The following is a 21711-nucleotide window of genomic DNA, read 5'->3' as shown; positions in this document are numbered from 1 at the left end:
TCTGATGTTCATGCGGCCGATTTAGTTCGTGCCTTTCATGCCGCTCATCCTGATCGCCCTGGTGGTCGTGGTGAGGGTTCGGTGACCCCTCACTAAGGGGGGGGTACTGTTGTGAATTTGCTTTTTGCTCCCTCTAGTGGTTACTAGTTTTTTGGGTCGTTAGTTAGGGGTGTTGCTATATAAGCTCCCTGGACCTTCAGTTCAATGCCTGGCAACGTAGTTATCAGACCTAGTCTGCTGTGCTCTTGTCTACTGATCCTGGTTCCAGTTATATCAGCTAAGTCTGCTTTTTGCTTTTTGCTATTTGTTTTTGGTTTTGTATTTTTGTCCAGCTTGTTCCTAATCTATATCCTGACCTTTGCTGGAAGCTCTAGGGGGCTGGTGTTCTCCCCCCGGACCGTTAGACGGTTCGGGGGTTCTTGAATTTCCAGTGTGGATTTTGATAGGGTTTTTGTTGACCATATAAGTTACCTTTTCTTATTTCTGCTATCAGTAAGCGGGCCTCTCTGTGCTAAACCTGGTTCATTTCTGTGTTTGTCATTTCCTCTTACCTCACCGTTATTATTTGTGGGGGGCTTCTATCCAGCTTTGGGGTCCCCTTCTCTGGAGGCAAGAAAGGTCTTTTGTTTTCCTCTACTAGGGGTAGCTAGATTCTCCGGCTGGAGCGTGTCATCTAGAATCAACGTAGGAATGATCCCCGGCTACTTCTAGTGTTGGCGTTAGGAGTAGATATATGGTCAATCCAGTTACCACTGCCCTATGAGCTGGATTTTTGTACTCTGCAGACTTCCACGTTCCTCTGAGACCCTCGCCATTGGGGTCATAACACACTACCCTCTGCCACCAACTGCTTCTCCTGGGTAGTCTCAGCAGCAGAGCACGCACCAGAAAGTGGCACCTGAGTGTCATCAGCGGATGCGTCCTGCGATGTGGTGACCGGAGGCACTGGCCCACCCGCCTCTTCAGAGGAAGAGAGAAAAAGCAGTTGGGCATCACTGCACCCTGCCTCTTCTTCCATTTCTCCAATGCTGCTTGGCTGGCCCCCTGTTTCCAAGCCAAGAGATTCAGAGAACAGAAGTAGAGACGGCTCCTGTCCTGGGCTCTCTGTCTGCCTGGGCAATTTGGCAGGTGGTGAAGAGACAGATGGGTGCTCTCCAGTGCTCTGTGTCTGAGAGGATGTGGCACTAATTGAAGTCGATGCATTAGCTGCCATCCATCCAACAACGGCTTCATTTTGGTCTTCACGCAGCAGCGGTGTACGGCGCTCTCCGACAAAGCTGCGCATGAACGACTGTTCCCTGCTGAAAGTGGGTGCTGATGAGTCACCGGTGCCCGCAGCAGGCACAGAATCCCTACGTCCTCTCCCTGCTCCGCGCCCACGTGCCTTACTCCCTGCCTTCTTCATCTTGGTTGACTGATAAAGATAAGCAGAAAAGTACTAACGGCTTTGTGTGCTTATTCCTGAACAGCTCCTAACAGGTATAAGAAACACTAATTTTCTAAAGTGTGGACTAGACTTTAATATGAGCTAATGTGGCCTACACAAATGTAAAGTGGTGTGTTTGGTGAACTTTATTATTTATTTTTTGGGGGCTGAACTGACAACAGAGAGAGCTGCAGTCACACGGAGACCGTGCAGACAGCCGTAAACGGCGCTGCAAGGCCCAAAAAACCTCCTCTACTTTATCCTATGTAGTGTTTTTCCACAAGTTAGCTGGATACGGGTGGAAAGTCACTAATAGGAATTATTTATTAGAAAAAATGAGCAGCAGACTACACTACTTAAAACAAAAGGAAAATTGATTTGACGGTATGACGCAGTGAAGAACCCCGAGCTGGATACAACCAGGCTATGGCTGCTCACAGACTACAGGGGGCGAGCTGCAGTCACACGGAGACCGTGCAGACAGCCGTAAACGGCGCTGCAAGGCTCAAAAAACCTCCTCTACTTTATCCTATGTAGTGTTTTTCCACAAGTTAGCTGGATACGGGTGGAAAGTCACTAATAGGAATTATTAGAAAAAATGAACAGCAGACTACACTACTTGAAAAAAAAAAAAAAATAGAACAGTATGAGGCAATGAACCACCCTCCCTGAACTGAATACAACCAGCTATGGCCTATGGCTGCACACAGACTAGAGAGTGGGCTGCACACACACACACACACACACACACACAGAGACACAGACACAGACACAGACACAGACACAGACACAGACCTTGCAGATCGCTGTGAAAACAGCGCTGCAAGGCAGAAGCAAGGTGATTAGTAGGTGAACACAGCGGTTGCTAAATTAGCCTTGGAAAAGAACAATGAAGCAAATCGCTATCTCTAAACTGGCCCTCAGTCAGCAAACAGCGACCTGTCACTAACTGAATTCACAGCAGAGTGAGCGCAAAATGGCGCCAGCGACTTTTAAACTGCAGCATGACATCATTTCAGCAGCCAATCACAGCCTTGCCAGTAGTTTCATGCCCTCCATGCTGAACAGGATGTGCCCACACTTGGAATCATTCTCATTGGCTGAATTCGTGCAAATTTGTGCAGTTTGAATCCTGGGAACTTCCGATTCCGGTATCCGATACGCGGCAAGTATCGGATCTCGGTATCGGAATTCTGATAACGCTAAGTATCTGCTCAACACTAGTAATGACCCATCCGGCATCAGGATTAGCACAATGGGGCTAGCCTATTCACTCCAGGATTCCTCAATTACTCCCAACTGGAGCATTTGTCTCACCTCACTCGCAATGGCTTGTCTCCGGACCTCAGGCACTCGGTATGGTTTCATTCATACCCTTACATGAGGCTCGGTGACAATGTCATGCTGGATCACGGACATTATAACAGGGTAATTCCGAATACGTCTGCATTTTCTTAAACTAATTTCTAAACCTCTCGACACTGCTGTCTCCAATTTTTACCTCTCTCTCTGCCTCATCCTTGGCCGGTGTCCCAGGGTTCCCTGTTGGTATGACCGGGGTCGCCTCAGCGAACAAATATTCCTGATTCTTCCATGCTTTCAACAGGTTGACGTGATACAGCTCTTCGGGTTTTCTTCTCCCGGGCTGATTAACTCTATAATTTACTTCTCCCACCTTCCCTCGTTTCTCATATGGCCCTTGCCACTTGGCCATGAGCTTGCTCTCCACGGTGGGCACTAGAACTGCACGGCCTGGGCATCCATCAGATGCTCATTTACGAGGGGCCGTACTGCTGCCGCAATCCAGTCCTGCATGCTTGCCACATGCTCGATGACACTCTTATATGGAGTGTGCTCCTGTTCCCAGGTCTCTTTGGCTGTCCATTGGGTGCCTGCCATAAAATAGCTCAAATGGGGAGAACCCTGTGGATGCCTGTAGTACCTCGCGGATAGTGAACATTAGTAACATGTCCCAATCCCTCCCATCCTTGGCGACCACCTTTTTTAGCATGGACTTGAGGGTTTTATTAAACCTGTCCACCAACCCATCGGTTTGTGGGTGGTACACCAACATAATTTAATCTGGAGCAGCTTACATAGCTCCCTGGTCACCTTGGACATGAAAGGAGTTCCCTGAGCTGTAAGGATCTCTTTTGGTAGCCCAAGGTTACAAAACTAGGTTGCGGGCTAGTAGCTTGGCCAAGGTGTGGCAGAGAGATATCGCCTCTGGGTACTGGATGGCGTAGTCCACTATGACCAAGATATGTTGATGGCTGTGGGTGGATTTCACTCTGGGGCCCACCAGGTCCATTGTTATCCGCTCAAAGGGTACCTCTATGATGGGCAAAGGTACCAATGGACTCAAGTAGTTTGCGGTGGGAGATAATTTACATACCATTAGCCAATACTTACAGACGAATGCCCTGTCACATATCTGGCTGCACAATACATAGAGAATTCTCTGCTGGCCCAAACATCCAAATACAAAACAATAGGAAAACTACAAAAGCTCCAATTCATCAAAGTGAATATACTAGAATTCTGGTACGTTTTCAAAAGTCACAATTTTTTTGCGCAACAGAGAGTTGCGCAAAAAATTGTGACTTTTGGCGTTTTCAAGTTTTATCCAGTTATGCCATAATCAGTGGAGTTGGGGTGGAAAAGGGGTGGAGCAGAGAAATGACACCACAGCTCGACTGTATCTTACCCCAGAAATCTTACTCCACTCTCCAAATGGAGTAATATTTGTGGTGAGACACATCTTTTCAGATGTGAATGATTCATTACGAGGCATGCGCTTCTTAATGAATCAGTAGCGTATGTCTCCAACAAGACCCTCATGAAGACCGACATTAACCTATCAGGATATGTGAAAGAGGCCTTAGTAATAGTAGCACTCTTCCATATTAAAATCTCTGGGTATGGAAAATTTTTACTCTGAATCATTACTTCAGGAAGAGAACCGTTTTGCAGGATATTCGACCTGCTGCTGGGACCTAGTTATATTTTATGAACACAGCAATGTTTTATCACATCCGGAAAGTGAACTGCATCTCATTACATCTAATAGATAGAATAAACAAACACGCAGGGGATTGAAGGTTACATCGGCATGAATAACTGCTCTCTGACACATTTGTGTTTTAAAACTCTGCAATGGAAGCAAGCTGATAAGTTTTCACTTTACTAGCTAACAGACTTAATTAAATGGCGAGCTGAAAAGATAGCTGATGCTTCAGTTGAATGTCTTAAAGGAAACCTGTCACCCCCAAAATCGAGGGTGAGCTATGCCCACCAGCATCAGGGGCTTATCTACAGCATTCTGGAGTTCTGTAGATAAGCCCCCCCCCCCCCCCCGATGTATCCTAAAAGATAGTAGTCTTAATTAAATTACAGTGGTTACTTAGGCTGGGGCAAATGTCTGCAGTCTATTTGACTTCAAACTACTAGATAGTGACAGCTTCACCGCATGCGAGACACACTCGGCAACAATTTTCAGTTTCCCGATGTGAGCGATGGTCTTGTGACCACATGTGTGCAATCTGTGCATTGCGTTTATGTGCTGACTAGACTTTCAGCTTTTCTCTCCATAGAAGTGAATGGAGAGAAGCCGAATGAATCAAGTCAGCACCTGCCACAAGAATGCAAATCACATACTTACATACAAGTAAACAAATAAAGTAGCACTCTGTAGCACTATGACATGCAAACATGAAATCTGAAAATTGAATTGCATTACTGCACAAGAAATATGAAAAATTGAGACTACTTAGCGCATAAATTGGCCAATTCATGTGTACCCGGCAGCCACGATAAGGCGACTCTCGTTTCCAGGACCTGCCTAATGTGAATCCTCTCTTAAACTAAAGTCTACATCTCTATGGGAAGTTAGGATCCTACTGCAATTAAAATGCCTGAGGCTCAGGGGTGGATTGCTCAGTCAGAGAGATGTAGACTTTAGTCTAAGAGAGGATTCTCATTAGGCAGGTCCTGGCAATGAGAGTCACCTTGTCATGGCTGCCCGGTACATATGAATTGGACGATTTATGAGCTAAGTATTCTCAATTTTTCATATGTAATGCAATTAAATTTTCATATTTCATGTTTGCATGCTATAGCGCTAGAGAATGCTACTTTATTTGTTTAGTTGTATATGGAGATGGCTACTCTTAGTAAGCACCTGTTCATACCTGATATCTGCTTGGAAGTGATAGTCTGTCTTTTGCAGTTTGGCAATATGCAGACACAGAGTGACAGCCAGGTATGCTGATCTCTGAAACGCTTCAGAACTTGTGTGAAAATCTGATTTAGTTATAGTTTATGCAAAAATATGGAAAATCCTGAAGAGATCACAAACTTTCAGGCACCACCATAGCTCCCAACCATCCCAGATTTAGTGGAAAACTTCTTGATGTGGATCTCTGTCCTGATGTTACAGGCAGCCTGCCAAATGCCCCGCACTGCCATCACCAGAGAAGCTGCGCAGCATGAGCACTGACCTGCTGAGTTCACACTGCAAAGTGCAAAACAGATGACGCAATGCCTGTGTGCAGCAGCTTTCAGCGCTGTCAGTTGTCACAGTGTCCTCTGGGAAGAGAGAAGCAAATTATCACCACTGTCTTCTCTTCTGCAGCCACATAAAGCTCAATGATCTACATGTGCTAAATAGAAGCATAAGCAAAGCTGAGGTGTCTATTATATCCAGCAATCTCATGATTGATGGGTCTGCCTGACAGAGCTGCTGGGTCCTAGCCCACCCAGATCATCTCTGCCAGTGACTTATGGATGTTTTCCCTGTAACTGAGGATCTTAGAGATGCCTCAGTCATAGTGGAAAATAAGTGCAATAAAAAAAAATGAAATATATGTTCCCCATAGATCTGCTATGAGCTTTTAAGAGACACATTATGTAAAAAAAAAAAGGAAACAAAATCTATCCCATATCTATCATCTGTTTATCTAATTTCATATATACAGTATCTATCTATTTATCTATCTACAGTAGCTATCCATCAAATATGTAATAAAAAAAAAAGAACCCCAATTGCTCAAAATAGTAATATAATTCAATAACTTTTTATTACATGCTGTATGTTAAATAACAAAAACTATACATATTAATATGTATCCACATGACGAATGTTGTGGAGCTGGCCAAGAGGAACTCTGATGAGACTGTCAAGAGGAACAGAAAGTAGATGGCCTGAGGGTAGAGAGGATTGTGAAGGAGATAGCCCATGGGCAGAAAGGAATGCTAAGGAGATGGCCTGAGAGCAGAGAGGAATGCTTAGAAGAAAACCTGAGGGAATAGAGGAATGCTGAGGAGTCAACGAAAGAGAGTAACGCTGAGGAGACGGCCCAAGGGCATAATGGAACACTGATGAGACAATCCGAGGGAAGAGGGAACACTGAGGAGATGGCCCGAGGGAAGAGAAGAATGCTGAGAAGACCACCTGAGAAAAGAGAAGAATGTTGAAGAGTCGAGGAAAGAGGAATGCTGAGGAGGCAGTCCAAGGGCATAGAATAACAGTGAGTAGACAGCACGAGGTTAGATGGGAACGCAGAGGAGATAGCCCGAGGGTAGAGGAGAATGCTGAGGAGATGGCTCAATGGCAAATAAGGAATGCTAAGGTGACGACATGATGGCTAAAAGCATTGCAGAGGAGACAGCCTGAGATCAGAAAGAAAAGCCAAGGAGATGGCCTGAAGGCAGAAAGGAGTTTCAAGAAGACGGCCTGATGGCAGAGCGGAGCCCCACTGTAGGTTCTTCAGAAGAATTCATGGGGCCACAGACAATCCAGGAGGAGCTTTAATTACGTAGTTTCAGTCAAGCTCACACATGGACCAGCAGATTGGACCTCATTAATTAGACCCCATTAATTCTCCTGAAGAAGCTTCTACCAATGGACGGTAAATGCATTATGATGAGTATACTAATCTAAATATGATATTCTGGGTACTTTGATGTTACATTGGACTAGGTCCTTTATTCGTCTCAATATCTTACCTGAGCCAAGTGTGCTAATTTGAATATGTGCATACTGTGATTAGGGATACCCTGAAATCAGTATGGATACTGGCTTCCAGGGCCGGACTGGCCGCCTAGCAAAAGCCAGAAGGGCCTGTCTGGTCATGGGCCGCCTTGTCTGCTATGTTAACTGAATCGTTGTGCTCAAGACATCGATACTGTTAAGAGTTGTGACGAAGCACAAAGTCGCTGACTCCGTCACTTATTCCTGCAGGCCTCTGGTATCATTAGAAATATTGGTCTTGAAGAAAATCTTCCTTTCCTCCATCCAGGGTAATATTAGTAATATATCCCATCTGGTTCGTGGGGACAGGGACAACATGGGCCTGTGTGATTTCAAACGCCAGGACTGCATTTCAGCCCCAGTCCGTACCTGCTAGCTTCTGTCATATAAGCTAGTCATATCTTGGATCTCTGGCAACGGAGAAGTCAGCCATGTATGTGTGGAGTTGTTTATCTACGAAGGGCCAGTATAGGGCATATTTTCACCAGCCAACAGTGAGCAGGGGTGCCATTTACAGTTTATATTAGGGTGCAAGCCTCCATGACTAAGCCGGGACCTAGATTAGGGCATAATAGTTTTTTAGAACTTATACATCTTTAACATAGTGATACATTGTATCCTATGTCATAGTAATACAGAAGACTGACTCATATGGAATTGTGTCTCTATTTACAATGAGATAGATCAAGGCATTACCTGTGCATGATGGACATGTAGTCTAATTGGCCATGTCATAGTATAATTTGTGTATAACAACACACATGCAGATTCCTTAGGTTTCTGTGAAGCCCTATATGACATTTAAGCCCTGGCACATTATGACTGGAGGAATGCTGATGATTGCATACAGGTCTAGCGAGCCCTGATAGTGTCACAAGGTCCTGTTTGTTTTCCTGACCTTCTGATCCCCCATCATAAGGAACTTATTACATGTCTATGATATTTCCACATTTATACACAGTGCAGTTACTAGAGTCCAATGGACCAAAATGCAAAATTTGGATGCTGCATGTTGGTCAAATTTATGTGTTCTTGTAATGTTCTTTATCCTATAAAGACAACCGTGTTTGCCCTCCATGTGATCATATCCCGTCATCCTGGGCCCTTTCCTGAAATAATGTTCTCCATGATGAGCCCCTTACTGTAATAATAGCTCCTATCCTGTGCCCCTTCCAGTAACACTGTCCCCCATCCTGGACTCCATACTATAATAATGTTCCCCATCCTGGGATCCTAACTGTAATAATATCCTCTATCCTGACTCCTTTTGTAATAATAAAGTGGTCTTTTTCAAGCTTGAAAAAGACCACTTTATGGTCGAAACGTCGCTGTACCATGGCTTAATAAATTTTATACTTTGACATTATTACACCCGGCTGGAGCGCTGTTCATCTATTTACGGACTGTTTGGAGTATCCAGGATGGTTCCCTGGACCTTGAACGGGTGCCCCATTGAGTGAGTGCTGTCAGCCCCTCTCTTTTTTTGATCCTTTTGTAATAATGTCCTCCATCCTGGGCCCCTTCCTAGTATAATGTTCCCCATTATGGCACCATTCCTGTAATAATGTCCCCCATCCTGGGCACCTTTATAGTATAATTTCCTCCATCCTTTGACCCTTCTTGGTATAATTTCCCCCATCTTCGGCCCATTCTTGGTATAATAATGCTTCATCCTGGGCCACTTCATGGTATAATGTTCCATGTCTTTGGCCCCTCCATTGCATATTGTCCCCCATCCTGGACCCCTTCCTGGTATAATGTCCAATATCCTACGTCTTTCCTATACTAATGTCTCCAATTCTGTTGCTCTTTTCCAACACTTTTTTTTAAGAAAAAAAAAAATCTCACCATCTCCAGCTTCCAAGATGTGCAGCATACTCTTCCATTGGCAAAAGCTAGAAGCTGACATTGAAATAAAATCAGTGCCATGCACCGCCAGTGAGACATGCCGACATCAGCAGGTGGCCTCTGATTGGCTGGTGATGTCTATTATAGAGCATTTCAGCTGAATGTGCTTCCTTGGTACCCCCTTCTGCACCCTCTGCGACCACGATCATTTCACCCTTGGTTAATGGTTATACTTATCTTGTTTTTTTTTCTCTTTTTTTGTGTGCTTGGACTCCTATTTAGTGGTCCCTTTTTAAGGCAAGTCTAATAAATATTATTATTTATTATGTTATTTTTCTTTTCCAGAATCCGTGCTTTCCGCAATCCTCACTCTAACAAAATGCTTGTGCATGCCCTAATCATCTCCCGCCTGGACTACTGCAACCTCCTTCTTTGTGGTCTACCTTCTAAAACTCTCGCACCTCTCCAGTCTGTCCTTAACTCTGCTGCCCGACTAATTAATCTCTCTCCTTTTTACACTACTGCTTCCCTCCTTTGCAGATCCCTTCATTGGCTCCCTATTTCCCAGCGTATCCAGTTCAAACTATTAACAATGACCTACAAAGCCATCCATAACCTTTCTCCTCCGTACATCACCAAACTAATCTCCCGCTATCTTCCCTCACGTAATCTCCGGTCCTCCCAAGACCTCCTTCTCTCCTCCACACTTATTTACTCCTCACCGAAATCGCCTCCAAGACTTCTCCCGAATATCCTCCATTCTCTGGAATTCTGTGCCCCAACACGTCAGACTATCAACCACATTTGGATCCCTCAGATGGAACCTGAAAACCCATCTCTTCAGGAAAGCTTACAGCCTGCACTGACCACGCTGCACCTCAACACCATAAGAGCAGCTACAACCTCCAACCTACTGTCTCCTCCCCTCTCGTCTTGTAGCATGTAAGCCCGCAAGGGCAGGGTCCTCTTCCCACTGCACTAGTCTACCTTTGTTAGGTTGTCTACTGTAAGTGATATTTGTATTTTATGTAACCCGTTCTCATGTACAGCACCATGGAATCAATGGTGCTATATAAATAAATAAATAATTCCTGTTAGTGATTCCACAAAATATGACAAATATAGCTGCATTCAAAGGCTAAGGAGATAGCCACACCAGACAGGGTCTATATGCGGTTGTCTGACTGTTAAGTCAGAGTCAGTGAGTAGAATGGTGTGTGACACAATATAGAAGAGTATAGGGGGCCAAGAGGTGCATTCAGAGAACCAATTCTGTGGTACCCCTAGAATGATACAGAGTCAGATTAAAGTGGACTTGCCAACGGATTTGACAATAAAAACTTTCTATATTATTTAACAGTTTTATTAGACCTCATGAAGTTGTTGTACTTACTGTGAAAATCCATATCAGAATAACTTACAGGAACAGAATACAAATGGATATGGGACAGGCTGTTGTGCTTATTGCAGTCAGTAGGTCAGGTCTAGGCAACTGTATCCACATCACCTACAAATGAGAGCTTACCCCTACTTTAACAAAATAGTAATAATTTTATTTATATAGCACTAACATATTCCGCAGCACGTTAAAATAAAGACATAAGCTTGATATTAATTGGATTGACTCAGAGATGGAAGTGGGACATTCTGATTATGGAGGATATTAGGGTAAGTTCACACAGGGTGTTTTTGCTGCATTTTTTTCGCTGCATTTTTTTCGCAGCAAAACCTTATCATGTTGGCAGGAAAGAAAAATGCAGGTTTAGGTACGTTGTTTGGTGCTTGTTTTGCCGTTTTTTTTTTCTCTTTGTGCATGCCAATAAAGTTGAGTGCACACAGAGTAAAAGAAAACAACTTCCTGTAGATAGAAAGAATGAATAGATAGGTAGAATGAATAGATAGATTGATAGAATAGATAGAATGAATAGATAGAACTAATAGATAAATTAATAGAATAGATAGATAGAATGAATAGATAGATTGATAGAAAAAATAGATAGAATGAATAGATAGATTGATAGAATTGATAGAATGAATAGATTGGATAGATTGATACATTAGATAGAATAGATACATTACCTGTGGTGTCCTCTTCCCCGGCATTTTCCCACGGTCCAGAGGTTACCTCAGGTCAGGCTGTGAGGGAGCACAGGCTCGGTGACGTCACCGCTAGTTACTGAGCCTGCGCCCAGTGAGTCTCATTCATTCCCCAGTACTTACAGCCGGGAGCGGTCACATTAGCAGTGCTCCCGGTTGTAAGCTTTATCTTCCCCAGATACTGCGTGGGACACTCGTTATATCGGACTATGACGGATCAGAGAGTATACTTTTGCTTTTTTATTTTATTTTTATTACAGAAGATCGAGGGCTTCGCTTCGAATGGCAGAACAATAAAAAACTGTGTGTTTTATTTCATTAAAATACCTTTTTTTCTACATGTGTTTGTGTTTATTTAACCCTTTAACTGCTATAGGATTAGTAATGGATAGTAATAATAGTAAGGTGACATTAACCCCTCATTACCCCGCTTGTCACTGCTACAGGGCAAGTGGGAAGAGCCAGGCAAAGCGCCAAAATTGATGCATCAAATAGATGCGCCTTTTCTGGGCAGCTGCGGGCTGCTATTTTTAGGCTGGGGGGGCCTATATCAATGGTCCCTTACCAGCCTGAGAATACCAACCCCCAGCTGTGAGCTTTAGCAAGGCTGGTTGTCAAAAATGGGGGGACCCCATGCTGTTTTTTTAAATTATTTATTTAAATAAAAAAAGCGTGAGGACCCCACTATTCTTGATAACTAGCCTTGCTGAAGCTTACAGCTGGGGGTTGAAGCCCCCAGCTGTGAGTTTTGTCTGGCTGGTTGTCAAAATTAGGGGGAACCTATGCCGTTTTTTAATTTATTTATTTATTTATAACACAGGCGCGGCAGATGAAAACTCCTTTCCGCCGCTTGTGCTTTCACTGTAATTAGCTCCTGTGTCAGATGATGGGAGCAGTAGTCCCATCAGCTGACACCAGTGACCGAAGGTGAAGTTTACACCTGCGATCACAGCTGAGCGCTCCCGCTGTCTTCTGACAGCGTGGGAGCCGCGGCTCTCTGACCGGCGGAGATTATTTCCCCGCCGATCAGAAGCGGTGTTTGCCGTGCTGTCATGCATATGACAGCGTTTAAAACACTGTATTGTGGGACCCCCATTCAAGTGAATGGGGTTCGGGTCCGCACTGCTGGATGACAGGCTGCATGGACGCATCATGCAGCCTGCCATCTAGATGTAGCAGAGCCGAGTATGACATCACATCCGGCTGTCCTTGACTTTTCTGCAGCAAATACGCTGCAAGAAAAGTCAACCTTGCGTATTTGCAGCGTTTTTTCACCAGAAGAAGAACTGGAAAATGATAATGAAGGAGTGGTCTGAGAGATAAAAGAACCAAGAGACAGCAGTTTCTTTGAGGTCAGGATAGTGAGCGAGTGGAGCATAGTGAGGAGGAGCTGATGATCCAGTGTTAAAAACAGCAGAGAGATCCAAGAGAATCCAGTAAATTTAGTTGTAAAAAAATCGTTAGAGACTTTAGTAAAGGTACCGTCACACTCAGCGACGCTGCAGCGATATAGACAACGAGCCGATCGCTGCAGCGTCGCTGTTTAGGTCGCTGTAGAGATGTCAAACACAGCAGCTCCAGAACGATGCAGGAGCGATCCTGTGATGTAACGGTGACTCACTTATCGTTCTCACAGGTCGTTAGCTCCATGTAAAACATTGCTGGCATCGTTGCTTTGCTGTCAAACACGACGATACACGCCGACCTGACGACCAAATAAAGTTCTGGACTTCTAGCTCCGACCAGCGATATCACAGCGGGATCCAGATCGCTGCTGCGTGTCAAACACAACGAGATCGCTAACCAGGACGCTGCAACGTCACGGATCGTTGTCGTTCTCGTTGTAAAGTTGCTGAGTGTGAAGGTACCTTAAGGGAAGTTTCATTAGAATGCAAAGAGAAGAAACCGGATTGTAAAGGGTCAAGAAGGGAGCTATCTGAAAGATAGCAGATTAGATAAGAGAGGATCAAGCCTTCCACGGATTGAAAAATTAGGATAGATTAAAGACATGTCTGTAGTTAGCAGAGTAGTTCTAGTCCATGTCTTTTTCTTTTAGTAAAGGGGTTATAGCATAGTGTTTAAAGGAGGAAGAAGATTCTAGAAGAGAATGGTGAAATGTTTTAGGTAGGTGGGAAGAGGGACTGAAGGAGATATGAGGGAACATAGTCATTTGTGCAGGTTGTAGGGCGATAAGAAGTAAGGAGCCTGGTAACTTCTGTTGTGACAGGTTCAAAGGTGGAAAGTGAAGTTGAGGTGCGGGAAGGAAGGGGGTCCAAACTGTAAAGGAATTGGCTGAAAATGTTCTGGCGGATATGGTTGATATTTTCTTGGAAATAAGTGGCCAGATCATCGGTGATGAGGTTGGCAATAGGGGTCTGTACAATAGGGTTCAGGAGGGAGTAGAAAGTTTTGAACAGTTGTTTAGGATTGTGGATAATAGTGATGTCATGAGGGTGGTCATGTAGGTTTGTTTGAACAGATTGAGGGCCGAGTTATACGTTTTGAGCATGAACTTATAATGAATGAAGTCTTCTGCTGAAAGTAATTTTCTTCACTGACGCTCGGAACACCTGGATCACCGCTGGACAAAACGTATTTGCAGCTTGTGTCAGGGTTTCCGTTGTCTGTGTCAGGTTGTTCTGTGTGTAGCAGTTGCTGCTTCATCCAGGACACTTTCCAATGTCTTAATAAAATGTGACAATGCTAAATCTTTGAGTATAAATACATATATTGATGGAAACAAGCTGTTCAGATGCAACTAATTCACGGCTTATGCTTTATTCACATGTTCATTTATGCTTTCCATTTGTATGTTCCGTTTATCCCATACGCTTTTAGTTTAAGCTACTTATTTTTTACATTTGTAATATGAGCTTAGTTTGTTTAAATTTTCAATAAATGCACTTTTAAAATTATTATTAATTCCCTTTAAAATCATTTTCGGAGAAATATGCAGTTATAAGAGACTTAAGAACAAGACACTGTCATAGCATTGTATAGACAGTAATATTAATTGGGTACACATGAATATTTTATAGACACCAATTTATTTTTCATAAACTAGTACTTGTTGTGTTGGATGTAGCAAGAAGAAATAAAGTAATTTATTATCATTATTATTTATAAGTACAAATTCCTGTTTTATAAAATTAGGCCACTGCAAATTAGAACTGACAGAAGAGATATGTGCTTGGTATCTTAATTTCAAATATTACTTTTTGACACAGCACACACTGTGCAACCACATTTAAGAACAGGAAGACGTTAGAACACATAGAACATCAGAACTGATTGTACTTGGCAATATACACGGTGTTCCAAATTATTATGCAAATTGGATTAAAGTGTCATAAAGATTTAATTTTTTGTTTTTAAAATAAACTCGCGGATGGTATTGTGTCTCAGGGCTCAATGGATCACTGAAATCAATCTTAAACACATGTGATAATTAGTTTTCCAGGTGATTCTAATTCAAGGAAAACTACTTAAAAATGATGTTCCACATTATTAACCCCTTAATCCCATATGACGTACTATCCCGTCAAAGTGGGGTGGGCCCCTATGCCGCTCCCGGCACATTAACCCCTGGCACACTGCGATCAAACATGAGCGCGGTGTTCCGGCAGGATAGGGAAGCATCGCGCAGGGAGGGGGCTCACTGCGTGCTTCCCTGAGACGATCTGTACAAGGCGATGTGCTCACCTTGTACCGAGCGTCTCCTCCCTGCAGGCCCCGGATCCAAAATGGCCACGGGGCTACTTCCGGGTCCTGCAAGGAGGTGGCTTACCAAGTTCCTGCTCAGAGCAGGCGCCGGCAAGCCAGGAGCCCTGCACGTCAGATCGCTGATCTGACACAGTGCTCTGCAAAGTGTCAGATCAGCGATCTGTCACTATACAGTGATGTCCCCCCTGGGACAAAGGAAAAAAGTTAAAAAAAAAATTTTTAGATGTGGAAAAAAAAATATTAAGCAAAAATTTTTAAATAAAGAAAAAAAATATATTGTTCCCATAAATACATTTCTTTATCTAAATAAACAAAAACAAATAAAAGTACACATATTTAGTATCGCCGCGTCCGTAACGACCCGACTTATAAAACTGTCCCACTAGTTAACCCCTTCAGCAAAAAACAATGCTTTACTATCATACCGCCGAACAAAAAGTGGTATAACACGCAATCAAAAAGACGGATATAAATAACCATGGTACTGATGAAAATGACATCTTGTCCCGCAAAAAACAAGCCGCCATACAGCATCATCAGCGAAAAAATAAAAAAGTTATAGTCCTCAGAATAAAGCGATGCTAAAATAATTATTTTTTGGTCATTCTGCCTCACAAAAATCGGAATAAAAAGCGATCAAAAAATGTCATGTGCCCGAAAATGTAACCAATAAAAGCATCAACTCGTCCTGCAAAAAACAAGACCTCAAATGACTGTGGACCAAAATATGGAAAAATTATAGGTCTTAAAATGTGGTAATGAAAAGAATATTTTTTGCAATAAAAAGCATCTTTTAGTGTGTGACAGCTGCCAATCATAAAAATCCGCTAAAAAACCCGCTATAAAAGTAAATCAAACCCCCTTTATCACCTCCTTAGTTAGGGAAACATAAAAAATGTTTAAAAAATGTATTTATTTCCATTTTCCCGTTAGGGCTAGGATTAGGGATAGGGCTAGGGTTGGGGTTAGGGTTAGGGTTAGGGTTAGGGTTAGGGTTAGGGTTAGGGTTAGGGTTAGGGCTAGGGCTAGGGTTGGGGTTAGGGTTAGGGTTAGGGCTAGGGTTGGGGTTGGGGCTAGGGTTAGGGTTAGGGGTACAGTTAGGGTTTGGGCTAAAGTTACGGTTAGGGCTGCGGCTAAAGTTAGGGTTGGGGCTAAAATTAGGGTTGGGGCTAAAGTTAGGGTTAGGGTTTGGATTACATTTACGGTTGGGATTAGGGTTAGAGGTGTGTCAGGGTTAGGGGTGTGGTTAGGGTTATTGTTGGGATTAGGTTTAGGGGCGTGTTTGGGATAGGGTTTCAGTTAAAATTGGGGGTTTCCACTGTTTAGGTATATCAGGGCTCTCCAAACGCGACATGGCATCCGATCTCAATTCCAGCCAATTCTGCGTTGAAAAAGTTAAACAGTGCTCCTTCCCTTCTGAGCTCTCCCGTGCGCCCAAACAGGGGTTTACCCCAACATATGGGGTATCAGCATACTCAGGACAAATTGGAAAACAACTATTGGGGTCCAATTTCTCTTCTTACCCTTGGGAAAATAAAAATTTGGGGAGCTAAAAAATATTTTTGTGGGAAAAAAAATTAATTTTTATTTTCACGACTCTGGTTATAAACTGTAGTGAAACACTTGGGGTTTCAAAGTTCTCACAACACATCTAGATAAGTTCCTTGGGGGTCTAGTTTCCAATATGGGGTCACTAGTGGGGGATTTCTACTGTTTAGGTGCATCAGGGGCTCTGCAAATGCAACGTGACGCCTGCAGACCAATCCATCTAAGTCTGCATTCCAAATGGCGCTCCTTCCCTTCCGAGTTCTGCCATGCGCCCAAACGGTGGTTCCCCCCACATATTGGGTATCAGCGTACTCAGAATAAATTGGACAACAACCTTTGGGGTCGAATTTCTCCTGTTACCCTTTGGAAAATACAAAACTGGGGGCTAAAAAATAGTTTTTGTGAAAAAAAAAATATATATATATTTTCACGGCTCTGCGTTATAAACTGTAGTGAAACACTTAGGGGATCAAAGCTGTCAAAACACATCTAGATAAGTTTCTTAGGGGGTTTATTTCCAAAATGGTGTCACTTGTGGGGGGTTTCAATGTTTAGGCACATCAGGGGCTCTCCAAACGCAACATGGGGTCCCATCTCAATTCCAGTCAATTTTGCATTGAAAAGTCAAACGGCGCTCCTTCCCTTCCGAGCTCTGCCATGCGCCCAAACAGTGGTTTACCCCCACATATGGGGTATCGGCGTACTCAGAACAAATGGCACAACAACTTTTGGTGTCCAATTTCTTCTCTTACCATTGGGAAAATAAAATATTGGGGGTGAAAAATCATATTTGTGAAAAAAATGATTTTTTATTTTTACGGCTCTGCATTATAAACTTCTGTGAAGCACTTGGTGGGTCAAATTGCTCACCACACATCTAGATAAGTTCCTTAGGGGGTTTACTTTCCAAAATGGTGTCACTTGTGGGGAGTTTCAATATTTAGGCACATCAGGGGCTCTCCAAACGCAACATGGCATCCCATCTCAATTCCAGTCAATTTTGCATTGAAAAGTCAAACGGCGCTCCTTGCCTTCCAAGCTCTGCCATGAGCCCAAACAGTGGTTTACCCCCACATATGGGGTATCAGCGTACTCAGAACAAATTGTACAACAACTTTTCGGGTCCATTTTCTCCTTTTACCCTTGGTAAAATAAAATAAATTGGAGCTGAAGTAAATTTTTTGTGAATAAAAGTTAAATGTTCATTTTTTTTTAAACATTCCAAAAATTTCTGTGAAACACCTGAAGGGTTAATAAACTTCTTGAATGTGGTTTTGAGCACCATGATGGGTACAGTTTTTAGAATGGTGTCACACTTGGTTATTTTCTATCATATAGACCCCTCAAAATGACTTCAAATGTGATGCGGTCCCTAAAAAATATTGGTGTTGTAAAAATGAGAAATTGCTGGTCAACTTTTAACCCTTATAACTCCCTAACAAAAAAAATGTTGGTTCCAAAATTGTGCTGATGTAAAGTAGACATGTGGGAAATTTTACTTATTAATTATTTTGTGTGACATATCTCTGTGATGTAAGGACATAAAAATTCAAATTTGAAAAATTGCAAAATTTTCAAAATTTTCACCAAATTTCCATTTTTTCACAAATAAATGCAAGTTATATCGAAGAAATTTTACCACTATCATGAAGTATAATATGTCAAGAGAAAACAGTGTCAGAATTGTCAAGATCCGTTGAAGCGTTCCAGAGTTATAACCTCATAAAGGGACAGTGGTCAGAATTGTAAAAATTGGCCCGGTCATTAACGTGCAAACCACCCTTGAGGTTTAAGGGGTTAAGCAAGCCACAGGTTTGAAGCAATATGGGAAATAAAAAGGATCTCTCTGCTGCTGAAAAGCGTTAAATAGTGCAATGCCTTGGACAAGGTATGAAAACATTAGATATTTCATGAAAACTTAAGAGTGATCATCATACTGTGAAGAGATTTGTGACTGAAAGAGCACAGACAGAGTTCATGCAGATAAAGGCATAATGAGGAAAGTTTCTGCCAGACAAATTCATTGGATTTGCATGCTGCCATTTCTTCTCCTGTGAACCATGTTTTTGGATCTTGGATTTTATCTTCAATAAATTTTGATATTTTTGGAAGCTGGATTTTCTCCTCTATTTGTTCCGTTATTTGAAGCTGCTGGTGCCTCTGGAGTCCCTTGAACCTCAAGGTGTAGGATCCTTCAAAGGCTTGCTATGGTGCATAAACCTACTATTAGGCCACCCGTAAACAGTGTTCACAAGCAGAAATGGTTGCAGTGGGCCCAGACATACATGAAGACTAATTTTCAAACAGTCTTGTTCACTGATGAGTGTCGAGCAACCCTGGATGGTCCAGATGGATGGAGTAGTGGATGGTTGGTGGATGGCCACCATGTCCCAACAAGGCTTCGATGTCAACAAGGAGGTGGAGGAGTCATGTTTTGGGCCGGAAACATGGGAAAACAGCTGGTATGGCCCTCTAAGGTTCCTGAAGGTGTAAAAATTACCTCTGCAAAGTATATAGAGTTTCTGACTGACAACTTTCTTCCATGATCTAAAAAGCAGAAATGTGCCTTCAGGAGCAAAATCATCTTCATGCATGACAATGCACCATCTCATACTGCAAAGAATACCTCTGAGTCATTGGCTGCTATGGGCATAAAAGGAGATAAAATCATGTTGTGGCCACCATCTTCCCTTGACCTCAACCCTATAGAGAACCTTTGGAGTATCATCAATCAAAAGATCTATGAGGGTGGGAGGCAGTTCACATTAAACTACCAGAACAAGAAGACATACAAAAAAGCAGGGATCACCTTAAAGAATAACAAATTATTACATATACACTCACTGGCCACTTTATTAGGTACACCTGTCCAACTTCTTGTTAACACTTAATTTCTAATCAGCCAATCACATGGCGGCAACTCAGTGCATTTAGGCATGTAGACATGGTCAAGACAATCTCCTGCAGTTCAAACCGAGCATCAGTATGGGGAAGAAAGGTGATTTGAGTGCCTTTGAACATGGCATGGTTGTTGGTGCCAGAAGGGCTGGTCTGAGTATTTCAGAAACTGCTGATCTACTGGGATTTTCACGCACAACCATCTCTAGGGTTTACAGAGAATGGTCCGAAAAAGAAAAAAAATCCAGTGAGCGGCAGTTCTGTGGGCGGAAATGCCTTGTTGATGCCAGAGGTCAGAGGAGAATGGGCAGACTGGTTCGAGCTGATAGAAAGGCAACAGTGACTCAAATCGCCACCCGTTACAACCAAGGTAGAGCATCTCTGAACGCACAGTGCGTCGAACTTTGAGGCAGATGGGCTACAGCAGCAGAAGACCACACCGGGTACCACTCCTTTCAGCTAAGAACAGGAAACTGAGGCTACAATTTGTACAAGCTCATCGAAATTGGACAGTAGAAGATTGGAAAAACGTTGCTTGGTCTGATGAGTCTCGATTTCTGCTGCGACATTCGGATGGTAGGGTCAGAATTTGGCGTAAACAACATGAAAGCATGGATCCATCCTGCCTTGTATGGAGCATCTTTGGGATGTGCAGCCGACAAATCTGCGGCAACTGTGTGATGCCATCATGTCAATATGGACCAAAATCTCTGAGGAATGCTTCCAGCACCTTGTTGAATCTATGCCACGAAGAATTGAGGCAGTTCTGAAGGCAAAAGGGGGTCCAACCCGTTACTAGCATGGTGTACCTAATAAAGTGGCCGGTGAGTGTATACCCACAACACAAAAATTCTAAAAACATTTCAAAACAACCGGTGAATACATCACAATTGTAACAAACTGAACCAACGAATCATAGCAGGTCATATGTTATAAAGTCCAACACAATAAGCATAAATTGTAAGTTTTAGGCTGTGTGCACACATTGCGGATTGTTCGCGTTTTTTAGCTATAAAAACGTGAAAGAAACGCTAACATTAAGCATCCTATTAATTATAATGCAATCCGCAAATGTTGTGCACATACAGTACTGCGTATTTTTCGCAGTGGAAACGCATTGCGGAAAAATGAGCAGCATGTTCATTAATTTGCGGAATCGCGGCGATTCCGCACACATAGGCATGCATTGATCCGCTTACTTCCCGCATGGGGCTATGCCCACCATGCGGGAAGTGAGCGGATCATGTGTGGATGGTACCCAGGGTGGAGGAGAGGAGACTCTCCTCCACGGACTGGGCACCATCTTTTGTTAAAAAAAAGAATTAAAATAAAAATATTGATATACTCACCTTCTGATGGCCCCGGAGTCCTCCTGCCTCTCAGTGGTGCACACGGCGGCTTCCGGTCCCAGGGTTGCTATGCGCGCAGGACCTGGGATGACGTCGCGGTCACGTGACCGTGATGTCACAAAGGTCCTTCGCGCATAGCATCTTTGGGACCGGAAGCCGCCGGGTGCACCGCCGAGGAGATCTGGCGCCATCGGAAGGTGAGAATAACAATTTTTTTTATTATTATTTTTAACATTAGATCTTTTTACTATTGATGCAGCATAGGCAGCATCAATAGTAAAAAGTTCGTCACACTTCTCAAACACTATGTTTGACAAATGTGACCAACCTGTCAATCGGTTTTCCAAGAAATGCTACAGATCGCTTGGAAAACGCTAGCATTCTGCAAGCTAATTACGCTTGCAAGACACTAGTGTTTAGTGGGAATACGCATGCCAATTCCGCATGCAATATACCCGCGGCAGGAGTTGCGGAATTGCCGCGGAAATTTCAACGGAAATTCTGCAACTTGTGCACATAGCCTATGATATCAAAGAAGGGTTCCTATGCTAACATGTAACTTGGCCTGTTAGGATGTTTTGGAGTTAAATAGCTTTTTTGTTCAGTGAATGTGACTTCCTAATGCTGCAAATTCCACAAATGGAGCATTTTCAGTTCTTTAAACCATATCAAATGTTTAGAAAATCTACTGTGCCTAATAATTTGGAACAGTGCATTTTGAGTTTTTATTAATTTTGGAGATTATACTGTTATCATTGGGAGGTTTACTCAATAAAATTCGATGTATACTC

Source organism: Ranitomeya variabilis, chromosome 2 (genome assembly GCF_051348905.1).
Source record: "Ranitomeya variabilis isolate aRanVar5 chromosome 2, aRanVar5.hap1, whole genome shotgun sequence".
NCBI lineage: Eukaryota > Metazoa > Chordata > Amphibia > Anura > Dendrobatidae > Ranitomeya > Ranitomeya variabilis.
The sequence above is the reverse complement of the archived record's forward strand: the minus strand, read 5'-3'. Positions refer to the sequence as shown.